We start from the raw sequence: 21,704 nt of genomic DNA, 5'->3' as shown, positions 1-21,704 counted from the left end.
TGCTTACAAGAACGATTGGAAGAATACAAGATAAGCCTTTATCAGTGAAAAAAAAAAGACACCAAATTAACTCTTTATCTTGTAAATGTGTACTGGCACATATAAACGTGGTTTACAGACACAAACCAAAGAACATTTAAAAATACTGGGTTTACCCAATGTATCTAATTTCTGTGGCTTGAGGGGGTGGGGAGAGATTGCTTTGTTCTTCAGTAAGAAAGGTTTCTGTCTTCTTGATGGAATGAAAATAGCCTGTTTGCTGGAAGGGTTCCTGCTTCATTTTTTCATTCCTGTCAATTTCTCAAAGCAACAATAAATATATAATTTATCTTTCAAAGTACATCAGTTAAGTATAGACCAGAAAATCCCAAATCATGAACTAGTCAGACTAGACAATTAATTTTAAAAGTTGCTTTGAAGCCTATCATTATGGGCCTTTGACAGACCTGCTGATTTATAAATGAATTAAATAGCTCTTTCTGAAATCATATGAATTGCTAACATTAATAACAATCTTTCATCCTATTCCATTAGATTATTTGCAAACAAGAAAATGTCCTTTTCATTGTTGCATAGGAGCAATGCACTTAAGACCTTTGAATTTGAATCTGTTGTCCGATTATAGTGTACGATAAGCAGAGTGCAAAGATGTAAATAAGAATGTTTTCCATTGAGTTCATGTTAAACAGGCAACGGGAAAACGAGGTGCAAAGGAAATGAATGAGAAGGAATGTCTTTAATGCAGTTGCATTTTGTTAGAGCTGTGTGAAAAAAGATAAACATCTTTAAAAAAGAGGTTTTCATGTCCATTTTCATCCACAATTCTCCTTCTAATGATTTAATACTCCTGTTTCTTTGCGACATTTATTTTTTTCTGGTCCCCTCCCTGTCACTGTGAATGGAACAAACCATGGGCATTTCACACATCCTTGTTTCAGTATTTCAGACTTGGGGAGTAAAAGAACTTTTCTTTAACACCACTGCATGAGTCTTGCAAACCATTTCTTAGACCGATGTACAGTGCTTTGCTTTCTGAGAGAGGGGAGAGTTGGCAGGGCTGGGGGAGGTGAGTATGACATAGGGAAAGAAACACCGTCAGTGCTTGAGCTGTGGATCCAGATGTACCAGAAGCTGCGGGGCGGGCACGCAGGCCTGTGGTTTATCTCTTTGGAGATGTTGGCTGCCTACAGTGCTGGGAGCCCTGGTAGTGCCGACACCGGGAAATGGTGGTGTACAGCGCGGCTTCAAAATGCACACGGCCACCTCCCCGGAGCAGGGCTGTGCTGAAGCTGCGTTACCAGAGCCTGATGGCCCGTTGGTCGCTCTGCTTTCAACAGTTCGCATTGTGCCCAGCACACTGATGTTTGCTCTTGGAAAAGCTGCCCAGTTCTTTGTGTCCATGAAATGCCGCCCATTTTAAGTAGCTCTTGAAGAACCAAGTTAAAAATATTAAAACTACGTCAATTGCTGTGACTTGGGCCCATTTATGAACTTCCTGTGGAAGCCTGTTGTTTCAAGGGGAGAGCCAATCCAAACTGGTTCAGGAAGTCTCAAGGTCAAGGCGTGAACATAATTTTTCAGTCTGCTGCTTGTTGTGCATGCGGCTCTTGCTGTTGGGGGAGAAATGAAGGCTAGGCTTCTGAACGACTCCTTTATCAAGATAACCAGGGTGGAGGGGAAGAGCATCAGGCAGACAGCAATACACATACATTGCTGCTGAGATAGCGATTATTTGCTGTTTGTCAGGATGTTTTGGACAAAGACACGCCTGGAAAGCTTTGATGAAATGTAGACGGCTAATAGACATCCAGTGGCATAATGTATTTGGAGAGATAGTGTACGGTCTAATCATAAAGCAAAGCAAATTGTACAAATACATGTACGTGAGCCTATTTATATGTACATACATGATGTATGGACATGGATGTTTTATTTCCTGCTAAAGCAGTTCTGTCTAGAATACCTCTGGATGGATTTAAGCTTTTTCATATGAATAACTATCAAACACAGCCCCGCTACAAGCACAGAGGGATAAAAATTGCTTTGAATTGCAGCCTGCTCATACCCTGTGGCTTATTTCAGCCATTTGAGAGTACAAATGTGGTGGATTAGGCCCTTGCGACACGTGAGACTTGAGCCCATGAACTTCTCCTTGGCACGTTCACCTGCAGAGCACTGGTATTTAGCATCTGCTGATACCTTATGGAATTGCTAAATTTTTGATGAATGGTCAAGTACAACTCTTTTATTACATTTCAGAGAATAGAATGTGAGAGCGCTATAAAAGATTATAATAATCCAGGATCCTCCACTACTGTGTGTGACTGGGGAAAAGCAGGGCGGGAGGGGGGCTTTCAGCAATTGACAGATGAGAAGATTCACTGTTTAATTTTCTTGCTTAAAAGGGAAGACCATGTGGAGTAGATTTAAACCAATAATTTCTAATTAGAAGCAATCATATTTATAGAAAAAGTCCAATAACAAAAGTGTTCTAGAAATATATCTTAACTTAGAATTATCATTGCCAGAATAGAACTGGGAATATTGCCCCCTGAAGGGCAGTTATTGTGTATCCCTCAAATTTAGTTATCTGGTATTAATAATTAAACTCTGACTTGGTTGTATGACAGTATAGATCATCATTAGCCTTCTGTACAGTGTAGAAATAATGGGACATAAGTGGAACTGGACAAAATTCCCTTGAACCAGTTCACATAGCCTGAACCAGACTCAATTTTCATTTGCTTTTGAAAAGTCACTTTCTAGCCCCTTTTCTCTGAAGAGCCACACTACAAAGTGCAAAACAACACAAACCAATTGTTCAGGCTGAAAGCAAAAGCTGCTATTCACCTCTGGGACGGGGCACTGTGACCTATAGCATCGCCTTCACCCTCGGCAGCTGTAAGTCAGAGAAATGTCACCCAAGTTACTGACTAAAATTTCATCAGATGAAAGTCAGCTGAAGTATTCTGGCACTTGCCTTAAAGAGCAGCTTCACTAACCCAGCCTGACCTTCAGAGCATCAGCCGTGCATATTACAGTGTGATAAATGTCCACAGAATGGGAGATACCTCAAACACGCGTTTCACATTCTACCACAGTATCACTTTCAGTGCTTTTACGAGAGATGGAGAAAGTCTTTTATCAGGGTTTTAAATAAGGTCAGAAAGATCGGATAGGTTGGGTGTTTTCAAAATTTCATTCCCTTTTTTGCTTTCTGTCCATAATGTGGATTTACTAGGTTTGCTAAGTCTCAGTCTTTCTTTCTGTTAAGATGCTCAAAATCCAGAGAGGAAAGATAGGGAGTAGAGAGGAATAAAAGGAGTAGGCCTAGAGTTCCCTGTCTAATCCCACTGTGATGTTGAATATTCATAAGAAATGAGCTAATAACCCTTGTTGCTGTTACCTACACATTCCTATATCCTTCTACATCAAATGATCATTGATACATACTAGAATGATACATTGATACATACATTCAGTCTGCTTCTTGTACTTAACCTACAGCAGGACTTGCTCAGAATTTGACTCTCAAGTGAATTCTTGGGGGCCAGCATGGGGATTGCAGTGCTCTCTGCAGTTACACCAAAAGTCGTGGTAATTCCTAGTGAGTCCTAGTAAGAACTGAGTCTCCTGCCTGTAAATTACTCTCAAAGCTCCAAATTTCCACTGCGTTTCAAGACAAGCAGCACCTATCTGATGCTTCTCAGCCTTAGTACAATCAAGAAAGCTGATCACCTTTTCTGTATCCTGTTCCTTTGTAAATGTGTTTTATCCCTAAGGGATGTGCTTCTTCAAGAAGAAGATGGAGAAACAAATTGTTATTAGTAGAAAATCAGGAAAAAAATGTGGCTTATATGTGTTAAGCAAATAATATCTTTCCTTTAATTTGGCCAGACTGAAGCAGAAACACACAGGTGCTTAGGGACTGATATAACAGTGCCAGCATCTGAAGTGCTGGCATTGGAGAGGATGCTTCATGGGAAAGCAGTTACATTAAAAGATTTGGAAGCAATCCTTATCGTGCATAGCCATAGCCAGCCTGGGCTTCTGCCAGACCTACACACAAGATCACAAGGACATCAGCTCAGACCAATTCCAAAAAGTATCCCCAAATCATATTATGGTTAGACAGGGACAGAACCACTACCTGTGCTTGATGGTCCATAGAGAATGTGAATCCCCCTCCTTTAAAAGGAGAAAAATCCAGTGGATGAGCAATTGCTTCCCCTCCAATGAGTATTTAGCTGTCCCCTTGCCTCACCACTGGATTCACCAATCTATGTTTTATCAAATTATGCCACTTAAGTGATTATATCCTCTCTGCTCCCTGCAGGTCATCAGTCACTGATTAGCTCCAAGACTGCAGCCAGGGACAGTCTGTTTGACTGCCTACTCCCTACCCTTCTGTAGGACACACAAAAAAAGCCTAACAAAAGCTGAGCATAATAAACACCTTAGAACATGAATTCTCTGCCTAAAAATGGTCTGAATAACCTGCTGCTGAGACCTTCCTATGCCCTTAAGCTTAAGGTGAAATTTAAACCGTTAGAGTGAATTTCCTCCAACATAGCATGTTGTATTCCTGGCTCTCTCTGCTCCTTCAAACGAGAAGCACATATGTTATATAAGATTAAATCACCAACTCTTCGCGAGGTGCAGCATGGTATCTAAGCACAGTGTATGAAAGATAAGGCGAAAGCCTAGAGATAATTGTGTAATGGAAGCTTCAGTGCAAACAGTTCACACAGCAAAATAGCAACAACTAAGAAAGGGCAATCAGTGTTGTCAGATTTAAAATAGTGAAATATACAGGAGTATTGTATATCTTTTGTTATAATTTTGAATCAATGTTATTTATATAACAGTAAAGACATGAACAGTACTTCAATTTACATAAAAGATCAAAAGTTTCCAAATAAAAAGGTTCTTAGAAAACCCAATACAATGATACTGCTAGGTTTGTCAAAGTGGCAGCATGTCACAGGTGCTCACACAGTGTCGTGAAGGACAGACAGGCAGGCAAAGAGATGCCTGTCTGGGAAGAAATACTGAAAGATGCCACCTCTTAATTTCTTTAAACTAGTTGAATAAATCATATTTTCTTCATCAATTTCTTCTCCCTACTTTCCTCCACTTTCTTTTTCTTTCAGTTAGTGAAGGCATTGAAACAACTTAATTTAACTTATAAAGTAGGTCAAGTAATACCCGCACCACAGAATTAATCCCCAAGCGTGACGTGACTGAGCCTATGCGAGTGTCTGCCTTTAACTGACTGACATAGGTCATAGCTCTGTACACTTCCCCCGTTGCTGAAAAGTTCTGGACATGAGTATTCTGGAAGGTTGTGGCTCCCATATTCAATGCGTCATTCAAGAAAATGTAGCTATAATTATGGTTCATAAAGCAAGTCTGTTCTCCCATTAGACAAGAAACTAGAACTATTTCTAAAAGGGTGGTCTGTTTTACTGCTACTTCAAATTCACACACTTAAACAAGAGTGTGAGAGAGCTGGGAAGGATTCTGTGAAGTATTATTAGAAGAATTTAGGAAGTCTTCTCACAATTGATTAGAGATCCCTTTCATCCAAGTATTAATAAGACAACCAACAAAGATTTTAACAGCTTTCACAGGAGTGGCTGAGATTAGCCGGCCCTGCGGATCTTTATTGCTTGTAAAGAGAAAGCACTTTTTCTTTTTATATAATAAATGTCATTACAATTTGTTTCCTTTAAAGACTTTTACTGTTTAATAAGAGGTATGTAGGCAAAACTCTGCTCCCCACTAGTGATCCCTGGCCCCGCATGCTGTAGTCACAGAGAGGTGTGTTTGTAAAAGCCTGTGTAAGAAAGTGGGTGAGAAAGAAGTGCATAGAGTAAAAGAGGAGACAGTCTGCATGCTCGTGCCACCCAGTGTCTGTGGTTGAACTACGTAGCATTCACAAGTCCTTAAATATAAAACACAGTCTATTTGGAAGGTCATTGCCATTAAAACATGAACGTAGAGATGCTAATTCCCTGCTCCATTGAATACAGTTACGAGTAGGTGAGCTTGACCGTCCAGCCAGTCATTCTTCCATAGACACGTCAGGGTTGGACAGTCAATGGAGCTGATGCTGAGGTGGAGATTTTGCCTGTGGTTCTGTTAGGAACATTGTGTGTGACTCTGAAGCACGGAATCAAGCTTTTTGACAGGTTTCATTGAATGTGTCTTGCCAAATGCAAGCACGTATTCCCTCTGCTCTGTCTCTTGGGGTTTATGTTGCATTTGGAAGGGAAGTTCCTAAAGATACAGGGATTTGACCAGAAGTCATTGACCAAGTAAAAACTTTTCAATGTCTTCAGTGAGAAAGCAAGTAGATGTGCTCTGTGGTTGACTGTGCTGCTTTCCCAAGTAATACTCGATACCTGTTGTGTTTTCCCTGGCATTCTGGGGATATTAACACTACAGATCCCAGCACACAACCAAGTTTTAGGGGAGATCACTGGGTAAAAGGGAAAAAAAAACCTTTCCAAGACAGCTCCACATCAGTTTTACTGTTACTGCTGAACTCCCAGCCCCAGGGAAGGAGTGGTCCTTAAATTTGTGTTTTTACCAATCCTATATGCCATCTCCATTGCAGATCAAATGTTCCCCAGGAGCATTCCCTGAGGGTGTGGCAGGTTATTGTCTGTGTAGGACTTGGGTCTCCCCTGATGCCTGATTTCTGCAACAGTTCTACAGTGCAAAGGCTCTCTATGAAAGCAAAGGAGCAGGTAGAGATGGGCATGGCTGTTAGAGGATACCTGAAAAAGATCCTGATTTTCAACACTGTTTAAACTGCCTTTTAGCTCACTGCTGTATACAGTAATAGCAATGCTGTGCACATCAGTTCAAGCTGGTTTACCTCACATTTGAAGTAGAAGCAAGTTAATGCTAAACTAGACCTTGAGACAAACCTAGGAAAAGAAGACTCTCAAGGCATCAGGACTTGAGAGGAAAGTTAAGTCCTGAGCTATAGATTCAGCCTAGACAGCAGATAATTGTTTTAGGAAAGATGTTCCCATCCTTTCCTCTGTTTGCTTTCTCAGAGAAACAAATCTTAGCTGCTGATTCCACTCAGTTCCTAGTTCTGTGTCCCATAAATCCTTGCTCTGTGCCTACACTAAGCTAGCATGCATCCCGACCACTGATGAGAAGCTTTATGAGAATTTCCTTTTTATATGTCACGTGCTTCCCAGGGCTCATGATAATGTTAATTATGGAGGTAACATAGAAGTGATTACTAATGGGGCTTAGGTCCCCTGAAGACCTGCATGGATCGGTTTTATGGAAATCTGCTGATGGTTATTAAGCCAAGGAGAAATATGGTGATCATAAGCATGCAAGAGGTTTTTTAAAGAAACAGAAATTATTTTAAAAAAATTATATAAATCTATACATAGTGAAAGGTGTCCCTGCCCATGGAAGGGAGTTGGAACTGGATTATGTTTAAGGTCCCTTGTTTCTTGTAGCTGGAAGAAAATCCCATAAAAACACTCACAGAGGGAGGGAGGATCAGTGATTGAGCCTAGAAACAAGGGAAAGAGACATTTCCACTTGTGATCTGGTGAACAAGATGTGAAATAAAATCTCAGCAGCTTTCATCAGTTGTTGGAATTTGCAGCATAAATCTGAAAGAAAGTTGTAAGTTCTTTGCAGAGCAAGGGATCCCAATGCTATACCCTGACTTCAGGCTGTGCACAGACTATTGAAATTCTTGACAATAGCCACAGCCCACTTTGCCGTGAGTCATGTCTTTATTTCTGTTTACTTTAGTATTGTCTGAATTGCCACAGGGAGTTAGAAGGTGATAGCAGTTAATGCTGGACTTCCAGCTGCTCAGAGACAGGGAGCAGTCTGTGAGAGATAACCCCTTGCTGCTCAGGTCTGGGCACAAGGACTGCTTCACCTTGTATTGCCAGGCATTAGAGGGGTGGGGAACTGTCTCTCCAAGACAGCAAGAACAGAAAGACAGCTATTAAAAGCTCTTCAATGGCAGAGCTTTTCAAACAAGCACCTTTGAGAAGTGTTTCTGGACAGTATTGGTAATGTCATATCGACACTGAAGAAGGACAGATTTTAATACATTGTCCAGATTTAGGTATTAATCTTACAGCAGTTCCATGACCTCTCTCCTGTTTCCTCCTGTCCATGGAGCATTCTGTTCTGGTTCATGCTCGGAATGCAGATGTGGGGGTGATACTGAAAATGCCGGCAAATATACTCTCAAACAATGTAGGTGCTCTGTAGCAGTACAGGGAATCTGGAAGGCAGTGTGCTCCCCAGCACAGCTTTGCGTTGCACCTCACATCCTGCACGCACGGCAGATGAGTCCCAGCATCACCTCAGAGGGCTGCCACTGCTCAGCCACAACTTGCTGGACCCATCCTTGGCTTTGTTTATGAGGTCTCACAGTGCCATACACCTCCCAGGAAATAGTCCCAAGTCCTCAGTAGATGTTGGCTTTATTAGCAACCAGACTCCATTCTGATTGCTACTTTTCTGATAAAATTACAGTACAGAGGAGGAGTGTGTACATGTGGCCATCTTCGTGTCATGAAGGCTTATAAGCCTGGGTAGAGTTTTTTGTCTTCTCTGTTACCATTCAGAAATAGATTTCAGTCAGGTTACATGAGAGGAGGGAGCCTGCTCTGTATTGCAGATTTGCTCTGGATGATGTTTGTGGGGCACAGAAGTGATGCTGGTGTGATTTAAGCATTCCTAGCACCACACGTTAAAAACAGGTACTGCAGAGAGGGTGATGACACTGCAGATGGGCAAGATGCAGCCTGCTGGAAATGGTCAGGTCTTCTACTGTCAATGAGCATTCTCTGCACGCCTTTCTCCTCTCCCACCCCCACCCTGAGACTTACTGAGAAGGTTTATTAAATGAGAGATTGCACATTACAATTCTGCAGCCTTTCCAGAATCCACCACTCAATGATAAAAGTCTAGATTAGATTTGTAACAAAAATGAAAGAATGCTATTGCGTTTTAAATGCAAATCTAATCTAGTAGTTTACGGTTTGTTGTGCTACCCAGCAAAGTTATTTATAACGCACAGCACATTTTTAATTATCCTACACGAATTCTTCTTTTACAGGACCCAAGGGGGGGTTAATGTAAAAACTGCTTTAAAGATTTGCTGTTCAGTGGCATACAGCAATTAATTTTATCTTAATCGACCAATTAGAGTTAATAGATGGATGAACCTATTTAAGAGGCACTGTCTGTTTTGCCAAGACCCCTCTTAAAGAGCTCATAAAAGAACCCTTTCACTTGAATAATTGGCTGGATTAATTAGATGCTATCCTTCAAAGGCCTAGAGCAAGCAGATTTAGACCAGTCATCAGTGAACAACACCTTTTGGTGTGCTCTCTCACTCATGCTGCACTGGCTTTATCAGTATCACAGGGATGTCCTCAGACTTCTCTTGTCCAGTGAATTACAGTTAGGTACTGATGAACTGAGATAAGAGCAGTTGCTTGGACCTGTGTTCAGCAGTCCTCATCCAACCATTCTCAGCTGTCTCAAATTAAATACCTCTTCAGTCTCTTGGCAGTTTGTCCTTTATATCTTGCATACATTTAGTGAATTTGGGCCACAAACTCAGGTATTGACCTACTACATCTCCCTGATGGGCCCTCTGGGCAGGTGGATCTATTCAAGAAGAGCTGGTTTGGTGTTTCTGATGAAAGTTTCTCAGTGAGGCTTGTTGACCCTCTTAGATTTCAGGTATCAGACTGCAGTCCTAGTTCTGAGAGTTGGCTCAGAAAGATCTCTTCCGCAGCACACAGGCCTTCAGAATGTCTGCATACAGTACAATACATCTTTAAAGTCAGATTTCTGGTCCTTAAATAGATAAGGACAATAGGCAAGCTAAAACTAAGCACCTCAAAATCTTTCCCTTAAACTTTCTGCTTTCATATTGTTGGCTTAAAAAAATCCAGACAACGGCAGTCACAGTGAATATACTCAGTGTAAAGAGCCACAGTGAGAGTGACCCATGTAAGATGATATAAATGTAAAAACATATTTTAAATTCTGCTGCACAAACAATTTTTCTTACCATTTGATTGTAGTTTTAAGGAAAAACATCGATTCAGTGGCTGCAAAAGAAATAAAATAAGTGTGCCTAACTGAGAAGTCCAAGGAAAAAACCCTCAAATACAGGAATTCTGTAGCTGCAAGTTAAAAAAAAAGATATAGATACTGAAGTAAATGAACTAAAGCATACTTTTGAATTACAGAATTAAGATGGTTTTGATTTTCCAGAATAATAGGGGTGGAGGGCAGAATTAATTAATAGATTAATCCCAGCTAAATGTCACAGATCTACACAATTTTTAATCATGCCAAGACTGATTTTTCAACTAGAAAAGCCTCAGCCAAGCAAAAGTGCCACCAGTTCTAATTTTAATCTGGGAACTGAAACTGATAGGAGACAGAGGAGAGCCACTGAGCACTTTCTTTCAGCCCTACATCTTAGCAATTAAGCTCATTGTCTCTCCTTCTGGAAATATTCTTCTTTAACAACTGAGTGAATCTCTGAAAGAAAATTCAGTTCACTTGATGTTTCCTGCAAACATCAGGAAAGAGAAGCCAGATACGAGGTCTTGGTTAGTTCAGAATTCCAGGAGATCTGTTTGTTTTCCTGGCCAGCCTGCAGGGTAGTCAAGTCTCAAATCTGACATGTGCTTTCAAGTCCAAAGGGAATCCCTGCTGGAAGGACAGCCATGAAGATAAGAGCTTTCTTAGTAGTGTCAGTTGCTTTCATATGTCCTCAGATCTCTCTGAAAACTGATAGGAAAAGCTGCCAAACCTCCGTGCCCTTCTGATAGGGAGGTATTTATGTACACCCAGCTTGCAGGAGCTCAGGAACTTTAAAAATCGAGAGACTGGGCACTGCTTTGATCAGGGCTGGTCTTTGTAACTGGGAGAGAAGCATTCCGGACACAGTCTCTCTCATGCTGCCTGAGGTCACGGAACCTTGCAGCACCAGCACAATTACAATGATGCAGGAAAAAGAAGATTGCATTTTCCTATCCATGACCAAATGACAGGACGAGCATATGCTGGCCTGAGAGCTGCAAGACAGCTCAGTTTTCAGCTTGTGTTTCAAAAGATCTGCTGTCTAAAACTCCCCACTCTTTCCTAGTAGCAAATTGATGTCAGGGATCTTAGAATGGAGCAAAGACACATTTAGCACAAACTACCACTTCTTCGGAAACTCTCTGTGGGAGAGATTTAGGCCACAGTTGGCTGTCTATGAAAATGGACCTCAAGAGTGAAGGACATGAGAAAGGTTGTATAATGTGTACAAACTCCTTTGTGGCTTTGGCAACACCAATAGCTGAAGTAATGCTGACAGCAGTAAGGGACGAGTTTGTTAAGTCACGCTCCAGTCAAAACCCCTTTCTTATGGCTTTGGTTTTGTTTGGTTTTTTTTGTTTGGTTTGGTTTTGGTTTTTTGTTAGCTGGGTTTTTTTTGGGGTTTTTTTTTTGTTTTTTTTGTTTTTAACAGGGAATATTACTATTGTCATCTAGACAGTTTTCCTTCTGATCCTACCTTCACTCCATTTCCCCCCTGGTTTGTTTCCAGACCTGGCTGTGTGGTGTTTTTGATAAAGCAGCTGATTCTGCTAGCACAGGGAAATGACAACTCCCCTTCCATCATAAGAGTCCTGCAGAGCAGTGTGGTGTTCATTATGTTGAACTTACATTGAGTGATTTCCATGGAAAGTATGGAATAATGAACTGGCAATAAAATTAAAATAGAACATAAAGACTCTGGTTCCAAGTTTTAGTGACTAGGTTACGCTGCCAAAAATAAACAAAGAAAGAATAATCAGGAACATACCCCTGATCTCTGATATGTGCCATGTCACCAGACAGTTTCTTCTTGTGGAATCTATCATCTTGTTCTAACTGAATTCAGAACTCACAGTCAGAAAAACATTGGTTAATGTGTCATAGTTGAAAAAGTGACTATATAAGTGGAATCTGGATAAGAAAATGATAAGTGTGCCAGATACCCATTTGGGTACATTGGTAAGCGCTGTTGATTTGTACCTCTGAGGATCTGAACAGCTGTTTATGATTTGAGTGCCCTGATAATTCAGGCTCCCACCTGAAAACAGAGCAAGCTGAAACACTTTCCAAAAGGGAAAAATTCACATAATTATTCCATGTGAACAATGTATCTATTTGACAAAATTTAAGGAAAACTCCCCTATACTGTAGCCTAAGGCATCCAAAACCCAGTCTCTGCCTCTCCCAGTCTGGTTTTCATCCTAGGTCTTTGAATCAGTCAACACTGGGAGTTGGTTTCTGAGTTTCTCACAGCCCAGCCCCTGAAACACCAGGCACAGGGAGAAAAAAAGTTTTTCGTCTCAGGGCAACTAAAAATGGGCACAGTTCTGCTTCATTTCTAGAACGTCAGATATAATTTTTTTTCAGTTTTCTGAGGCTCAAAAATAAATTTCTAAGCATAAGATGTTGCAGGAAAGAAAAACAGTTGTCTCTTGTTAAAGAACTCTACAAAGTGAACTAACAGTCCAGATTCTGCGGTAATCACAGTTTGCCATTCTATACATAGAAGACAAAATACCTTTTTCATCACTGCTTTAATCTGTGAAAGATTTCAGAGTATTTAGCTTTCAGAGTCTGTTTAAAAGTAAGTGAAAAGCTGGGTGAATGGGATGACAATTCAACCAAAAAGCTTCAAGGCATGAAGAGCAGCTACAGCAGGATGCTATTTTAAAAGTTGTCTGGGGATTTTTCATATAAATAAACATGGCATCACTTGAACTATCAAATCTGCATGATAGCCAGGAATTTCAGAGAATGGGACCATGATGGGAAGCAGGGAAGATTTGTTGGGAAGTCTTAGAGCATCTCCTACTTAAAGATAGTGATTTTTGTTTCAATAATAAGTGAACAAATTGTTTAGGACAGAGAACAGTGTACCTGTTGCAAAACATGATGGTACACCATATGGTGATATAGGGCCAGACAGGATCTTTTCAGTGTGGTTAGAGATATCGCTTGACCTTTCGCAACCTTTTTTGCCAGTGGCTTCAACACCATTCATAAAGCAGTGCCTATCTGCCAAGGGGTTGTTGAGCACATCAGTAATTTCTCCATGTCAGCCACCTACTTCCCCATGTCAGTCATTCCCAGAGCAGGGACAGAACTAAGAGCCATACTTTGATGCAGCAGGCAGAGGGCAGCTGCAGGGAATCACAACGCAAGATAGTAATAGGGCATCCCTGGATACTCTCAAATCTGGAAAGGGAGTAGGCAGCTTCACATGGCTCATACGGATGCTGCTTTTCCTTTACTAGTCTCCTTTCTGATCCACTGTATGATACACTGGTCTTCCTGACCATGGTGCCCTCTGAAAAATAATCAGCACAAAGTAGTTTCAGAATACAGCGCAGAGGTAAGAGAACTGTGCACACACCAGGATGCACTGGTATGCGTGTACCCACCATGCTCCCATGGCCTCGTGCAACCCACATTAAAGCTCAGAGTGTGGTGCTAAAACAAGTTTAGCTGATCTATTCCAAGCCTAGTGCTGTTGTCCTCGTCAGCCTTGTCTCTGTCCTCTTCCTCTGCATTGTTCCAGGGGCTTGTTTGATCCCATCCAGACAGCTAAATGGGCAAAACCTATTTGCTTTTCTGGTGCTGAGCTAGTTTCAGGTCAAGGACCCAGGCCCTGCACACTAGTGTTATTGGTGAAATGGTGATGGAGGCACAGCCTGACTCTCTGTACGACAGCCGTGCTGCTGGATCTCTGACTGTAACACATGCGGACCAAGAGAAAGGTTTTTTTCCCCTGGAAAGCGAACTGATGAATGTGGAGCAAATCCTAAATCTGCCTGCATATAGAGCAGCTTATGACAGAGACAGAAGAAAGAGTAAGCCACAGAAAACTGCTTGATGAGGGCCAGCTCTTGTCTTTTCTATCCCTGCTTCAAGCTGTCGTAACTGGGCCATGGCCTCTGGCCACATCTTTACACAAGGACCTGGGCTGACAGTTCTGATGCTGCTCATATTGCTGGCTGCTTCTGCTTGCCCGCAGTGCAGAAGGCTGGGCTGCACTTTCCACACTGGTCTGTTTGCCAGCAAAGTCAATGAGGGTACCCCCTGAGGGATGATGGCAAGAATCAGTGCCTGTTTAGCCTGCGTGCAACCTGTAAGCATGGGGTCATTTGATTTGAGGGGGGCAGAGGAACACTCCCAGGCTCTCTCGAGGAATCCAGGAGGCTGCATTTAAAATGCTTCTGAGGCTTGTTCCTCTAGCCTTATTGCATGGGGTGCTATTTCATAAGAGATTTCATTCCTCATTTTTTCTTGTTCTTACACAGTTTATCATAGAATCATAGAATAACCAGGTTGGAAGAGACCCACCGGATCATCGAGTCCAACCATTCCTATCAAACACTAAACCATGCCCCTTAGCACCTTGTCCACTTGTGCATTAAACCCCTCCAGGGAAGGTGAATCAACCACCTCCCTGGGCAGCCTCTTCCAGTGCCCAATGACCCTTTCTGTGAAGAATTTTTTCCTAATGTCCAGCCTAAATCTCTCCTGGTCGAGCTTGAGGCCATTCCCTTTTGTCCTGTCCCCTGTCACTTGGGAGAAGAGGCCAGCACCCTCCTCTCCACAACCTCCTTTCAGGTAGTTGTAGAGAGCAATGAGGTCTCCCCTCAGCCTCCTCTTCTCCAGGCTAAACAATCCCAGCTCTCTCAGCTGCTCCTCCTTGATATGTTCTGTCCCTTGATGTGCAGTATGAAAAGTTTCAACACAATGCAGATGTATGGCCTGCAACGTGTGGTCTGGAAAGGAAGAGGAGTTTCACAGCACAAACCAGAGACTTTTGTCACTGCCAAGCGTCATTTTGCCGCTCTCAGTTCAGGTTTCCAAGCATTGCAAGGATTCAGCAGAGCAAAATGTTACCAGATGGGGCATAATAAGGTGCTGGGGAGCAGCAGGGCTGTGATTTAGCAAGGGAATGAAGAAAAAGAGAAGCATAAGAGCTTGGCCGATGCCTTCGGGGAAACCTCCGCTGGTGCTGTTGGATAGAAAAGTTCTGGGTGCCTTGGGAAGCAAATGATTTAATGAAAGTAAAAGCTCTGTGGTGGCTGACGATGTAAATAATGTGCTCAAAGGAGTCTATAAAGGGTAGAGCTGCCTTTAATAACCTATTATGTATTATCAGCCACCCCATTGTCCGTTCTGGCATGGTGGGGCGTTGGGTGCGGTGCAGCCGAGCATCAGCCCTCGCTAGTTCATTGCCAGGTCATCTCTGGGGAGGAAGTGTTCCCTGTTTACAGGAAATGCAGGACAAGGGCTGGAGAGCCAGGCTGAGCGCGGGCTGAGGCCACCACGGCTCACCGCCTGGCTGGGGTGCCTGCGAGAGCAGGGAGGGGCTGTGCCACTTGTCCGAGGCCCAAGGACGCCGTGTTTTGTTTTCAGGCATGTCCAGCTTTTACTGTTGCTTTGTTTTTCCTAGTGGTGGGAATGGTGCTCGCAGACAGTGGTGCACCCTGGGGTGCTTGTGCCTGAGCCTGATTGGCTGTGCAGGTTTGTGCAGGTCCATCAAAGCCGGAGCAGCCCATCCATCCCAGCACATCTGGGGCATGGCCAGTGAAACTTCATTGTCTGGCTTTCATCCCTCCTCTACTTACACTGCCCCAAGCCAGCCCAGGGATGTTCCCTGAGATGGAGCCCAACCCCCTGTGTGCTCCTCGCTGCCTCCACTGCCTTCCAGAACTGGATCTGCAACAGCACCATTGTCCTGTGAGCACCTCCAGGAGAATTGGTTGAAGGTGTGAGAGTTTTGTCCCTAAAGTTGTTCAGAGCAGAGCAAAAGCCTTAGGCATCTGACCAAAAATCCTCTTCCCCTCTCCTATATCTTGCTCCACACCAATGCAATAAAGAGCAAAACTCAAATGTAAATGTTTGTGGCATGAGGAGTAACTCTTCTGGCCATGGCAGGCAAACAGCTTATGCCTCAGAGAGTGAAATGTGATTATCCCTGTGTTACCTTGCCTTGTCAGGCTGCGTATGTTATTAACAGACATCATGTCTTTCCTGCCCTTTTAAGGCTCCAGCTGCAGTATTTGCCTTGATGGTATGCCATAACAGGGCTAAACTGGCTAAACACGTGCTGCGCTAATAGGCATTTCCTTCTATTAACTTTAAATGCATTTGGACTTTAATTTCCTTCAGTAACGAGCCTTTCTTTTGCAGAATGAATTAAAAAATCCACTTACAAATGGATACAAGAAAATAAATAATCAGTTTTAATATAACAAGGTCATTCAGCACCCCACTGCCTCTCCCAATTACCATCACTGCATTGAATTCATATGATTTTAATATCTTGCAATAAGGATGTCACTGTCTGAGAAAGACAGAGCTTGAACTAATAACTGCTAGGCATGTGACTTGAAACACAGCCAGGGACAGGGATACGGCACGTAGAAAAAGTTGCATTTGATCCATTTGATCCAGTAATAGAGGGGTTTTGGGGAGGCTTTTTACTTTTTGTTTTCTCTCCCCACTGGATGGAGGGCATTTTATATATGTGGGTTTTGCGTAACCCAACTGTGTCCAAGTGAGATTTTGGTCTCTGTCTTGCATCCGATATACATAATATCCAGTTATGGGCTAAGATCCCTATGACAGCAGAATCCAAACGGGCAGAGGCTGGGGTCTGCGGATGGGAAGGTTATGGCAGCAATTTACTCATCTGTACCTTTCTAGGTCATTCCTACAGACCTGCTTTGCTGACTCAGGGCAAATAATTGCCAATGCAATCACCAATACACAGTGAAAAATACTTAGGGTCATAACTGGCATTCACTTCAGAGCTTTGGTGGAGTTCAGCCTACCTGAACTCAACACCACTGCCTCTCCTTAGCAAAGAATTGAAAGAACTGTCTTTTAGCAATCCAGAACCACAGTTTCACTAATAAACGGATGAAACATCCTAGACAAAAAGACATTGTGTCCCCTACAAAAAGCAGAACAGAAGTCATCCTTTATCCAAGAAACCCATAGAGTTCACTTACTTCCTATTCCCACTCTGTGCAAACAGTGAATATGATGAGCCATGTGTTGATAATTACTAGCAAAACCCAGATTTAATGGCTGTTTTTCCACTGTAGGAATGGGACAAAGGATGTGGTTTCTAGCCTCTTCTACTGCATGTTTTGGAAATCACTAAACAAGGTATCCTTTGCCTGACCTCTGAGTATTATTTGCTTTGATCATCCTTTATGCTGTATATAATTTATGGAGACAAATTATGGGTCCAACTCAAATATAAACACAGCAGCAGCTCCTTAAGTGCTGCACTTGTTCATACCATTCTTTAGACTGAAAATATGTTGAAACCTACTTCCAAAAGAAACCAGTTTAGGCTAAGGAAGCTAACTCGGGCTGGCTGGTGGCGGTGTGTTCGTTCCTGTGATTGATGATAAGCCACTCAATCTCTTTCTCCAGAAACTGCATTATAGAATACTGAAATCTGGATTTAGAAGTTGTTCCCTGTCTCTGACAGGACACATGACAATTATGGAGGTGCTTAGGAACTGGGTCAGGGGAATCTGGATGTCCTCACTGGCCACATCACGCTTGTTTAGCCCTGGAGATTGGTCTTCCCAGGTCTTTATTATAATAATAGTGGCTTGGTACTTTTGCAACTGTTAAATGTCCCAGTGAAATTCTTACATCTCACTAATGCTGACTGAATAACTTCTAAAAATCCTGAGGAATTGATGTGATCATTGATGAAGAACGAGGTAGAATTTACAAGGTCATTTGAAGGATAGGTGTGGAATTAAAGGAAGGGCAAGTGTTTCTTTGAGAATTCCACATTCAAGCTAGGTAAAATACAGTATTTGTCAGTCTGTAAATCATGTGTGCCCTCACTTCCCATGCACATAATACCTGTGCTATGGAGTGACCATCAGTAGCAGTGACTTGTGTCTTGACTTTATTAACAAAGGAGCTCATGCTATTACAAAAATCTGTTAAGCTTCCCGCTCCTCAATGGCTTCATCCTACACTCAGTCCACACATCCTTTTCCTTTGAGGTCAAATGTAAATATCACTATAGGGGCAGCATAACTAGAGACTCCAGAGCACTGTTTTCCAGAGGCACCGGTAGTGGGTCCCTAGATACCTAGAAGAGCGCCTCCATACAGCTTCTCTCTACTCCCTATCAGTAACTTTGTACCTGGTCTAAATAAAAGACTTTTGTTGCACTACCTTGTCCTGCATTTATTTAGCCAATTTAAGGTTAGACTGTCCCAGAAGGCCCTTTGTTGTGCTGGCTAACTCTTGGAATGATTACAGACAATTGCTGGAGGAGCGTCAGATAACGTGTCTGCAATCTGCTCTCATTCAGCCATATCATTGCTACAGGGAAGAGAATTAGTTGAGGATTACCATGTCTGTTGAGATACTACCAGCTCCGGGATTATTTCTTCCCTTATTCTCCACACCCACTTTTTTATAAAGCATCTTCCATTGCATTAAAGTTTATTGCTTGCAATAAGTTTGTTTAGCAGTGCTTTTAATGAGCTAAAGAAAAATGTCATTTAGCCCTGATAGCTCAAGCTACTATAGGTTCAGTGCAGCAGTAGAAGATGGGACTGCCCATAGCAAGGGGTTGGACTAGATGATCTTTAAAGGTCCCTTCCAACCCAACACATTCTATGATTCTGTGTAGAATTTTCAGCATTTCCATATGATGTTAACAAATATGAAAAAAAGAGAGGTCAAAAGGCATTGTTATCCCATTGAAGAGAGACTCCTGCACATCTAGGATAGTTGAGAATTACTCTGGATACAGCCTGGAAGAAGCAAAAAGGCTACTGATTGTTCCAGATATGTTTCAAGAGCAGTTTCAGAGCACAGATGGGCAGGTCTAGATGTTCTGCTACTGAACATTAGGATAACATAGCTCTTCTTAGCTCCTTTTAATTTCCACCCTAGTAGGTGAAATCTCATAGCTAACCACAAGAATATTGCTGAGAATTTCAGCACACAGCCAGCTAAAACCACCTTCAGTAGTGTGAGTTTGCACTAACAGCCATATAAAGGAACTGAGATTCAATGAGATTTTAGTGCCTAACTGCCTTAGGTTACTTTACAAACTCCATCTGTGCTTTCCTGTTACCAGTAGAGAAGCAGCATTGGCATTACAATCTTCTGCTTGTAGCAGTTTTCTGCGTTTCCCTGCAATATCCTTCAAAGTAGCCGAACGAATTATGGATTTTTTATCAGGATGTGCATTGGGCTGAATGATGTTTTCCTAACTGCTTAAGTGAGCTCACTTGATTTTGTCTGGGATGACACTGACAAAGTCAGTATCAGGAGGACAGAATGTAGTTGCCAGGCACTCTTCTAGAAATTCATTGAGCTCTGCAGCAAACTGCCATGAGATAATACAAGCTGATACCTCTGATTGATGGCCATTCAATACTTAGAGGAGGCTTGTAAGTAAACATATAAAATGAATGAAAGGATGTGAATTCATAGGAATAAAATGCATGTTGGGTATCAGGAAAGATGCACTGGCCAGGATAGAAAAGTCTCTGAAGTGAGGACCTGGTGGTGCAGGAGTGGCTGGAGAAGGGCAGGATGGAGAGGGTGGCACAAACATACCTGTGCCCAACCCATGTGCAAATGAGACCCATAACATTTTGGGATTTCTCTTTAAACACAAGCCAGTGCCGCTGACTGCAGGTCTGCTGTAAATGTAGCGTACGCAACAGTTCACCAATATTGCAAGTTTTGCCACTGTATGAGCCTTTAATAATGACATTCATAATGATTACCAGAGTAATATACGGAGGCATTCTTCCCAAATTATAATGTGTTCTTACATTAACATAATGCAGTCATTTATCAGAGGCAGAGAGAGATGGAGGAAAGCAAGGGGGAGGGACTTAATTTCAAGCCTGCTAGGGCAAACAATTACAAATGGCAGAAAGGCTGTGTGAGTAGACAGATCAGCTAAACTATTAACAAGCCTCCTGAGCTGTTCTGTGTCTGTCTTGCTCTTGCTTTCACTTGTGCTGAGGCCCCTTTGTTGTCGTAGCTAGGCAGGGTTTCGGAAGTGCCGGGATGCCGCCCACACTGAAAACCTGCCGACACTAATAATAAACAAGAAAAGACAATGGTGAGGAACAGTGCTGCTGCTTGGCCCTTCACCCAGCCATGGCAAGTGCCCGGGCAGCTTGCAAGAGCTCCTTAACTGCGAGTGAGGGAAAAGCTGGCAGCATAAAAGAAAGGCTGGCAGCCACACCTGCCTGGGAGACACAGAGCCCTGTTTGCAGCTTGGAAGTGAATGCAGATATGTAGGGAGTTTCCTTTCTGAAAGGAAATATGAGTCTGGTCAGCGGCCTTGGGAATCTCTTTCTTTATTGCCCTCCCACTTGCATTAACCGATCTTTGCCCGGCCTCCTGCCACTGTAGCATTGGCGTTGAAGCTTTGGATTTGTTCACATCTGGGATTCCCAAGTGGGAGATCAAAGGAAAATAAAGGCACGAGGCAGAGCTGCAAAAGCAAATTAATAATGTTTCAGAGGAAATGAGAACTAATGAAATTATATAACGTAAGTAAGCTAGGCCCATGTTACAGACCAACCTGTTGGCCAAGATGCCTACTGGAACACATGGAGATGTCAAACTTTGTTTCTCAAGACAGCAGACTTGCCCTGTCTTGAGAACCTACCCCTGGAACCTGCCCCTGGAAGCGCAAAAGGCTTGTGTCCTTTTCTAAGCTATATATAAGCAACCAGAATGATACTGTGGCCAGAAATACTAATCTGACGCTTGAATGAAAAAACACACTAAAGTCAGGTAGGAATAGGTGGGTGTTACCACTGGTTTACTTGGCACTTCTTCTGCCTGTTGGAATATTGAGGCTTGTGTTGCACTACCAAGAACAGCACTAGAACTGACTGGTACTGGTGCTAAAACAGTTACTAAATTGGATAATGCTAATGGATAATTGGATAAAATTCAGAGATTTTAGAATGATTAAATGATAGGAGGTGTGACATAGTAAGACACCAAGATCTTAACCTATTTCATATAAAATGAAGGAACAACCTGAATGCAGCCTGTGAGTACCTGCACAGTAACAAAATTTGGAAGGCTGCCTGTAGTTCAGCAGACAAAATAACAAGATCCTATATCTGGAATTGGGAGCTAGGCAATAAAAGACACCTTTCTAAGGCAAAGAGTGGGCGCCATATGGAGAACATACTGCTAGTCATGCTTTGTGGAGGTTTTGAAATCACCAGTAACTTTAATTTTTAAAAAAAGTGGTTTTTTTCCCCTAAATGAAACTGCAAGGAAGCCACTAGCCTGCATTACACACGAGATGCATTACTGCTATCGCATGGCTTTGTCTAGGTTTCTGGAGTGAAATTCAGATTCCCTTGAAACAACTCAAGGATTCTGGAATCTGAGTACCTTGTGCTTTAATTGATGTCATTGGCATTACAATTGTACTTTTCTCATCCTTTTGATGTTTCCCCCAAAATCCCATTGTTACAATATCTAACTTCAATTTTTAATGAGCACTGAGATGTAGTGTGACTTTCTTACGTCTCTTTGAGGGGTTGACTAGGGAGGAACAAAGCAGTTCCGGC

General features: G+C 42.4%; 1 protein-coding gene across 2 annotated transcripts in view; it reads left to right on the top strand.

Moving 5' to 3' along the window:
- Positions 1–21,704, top strand: part of FGD5 (FYVE, RhoGEF and PH domain containing 5) — a 92,929-nt gene that overhangs the window by 13,722 nt on the left and 57,503 nt on the right. The window lies entirely within an intron of this gene.

Source organism: Phaenicophaeus curvirostris, chromosome 11 (assembly GCF_032191515.1).
Source record: "Phaenicophaeus curvirostris isolate KB17595 chromosome 11, BPBGC_Pcur_1.0, whole genome shotgun sequence".
NCBI lineage: Eukaryota > Metazoa > Chordata > Aves > Cuculiformes > Cuculidae > Phaenicophaeus > Phaenicophaeus curvirostris.
This window is presented reverse-complemented; position numbering and strand designations above follow the sequence as displayed.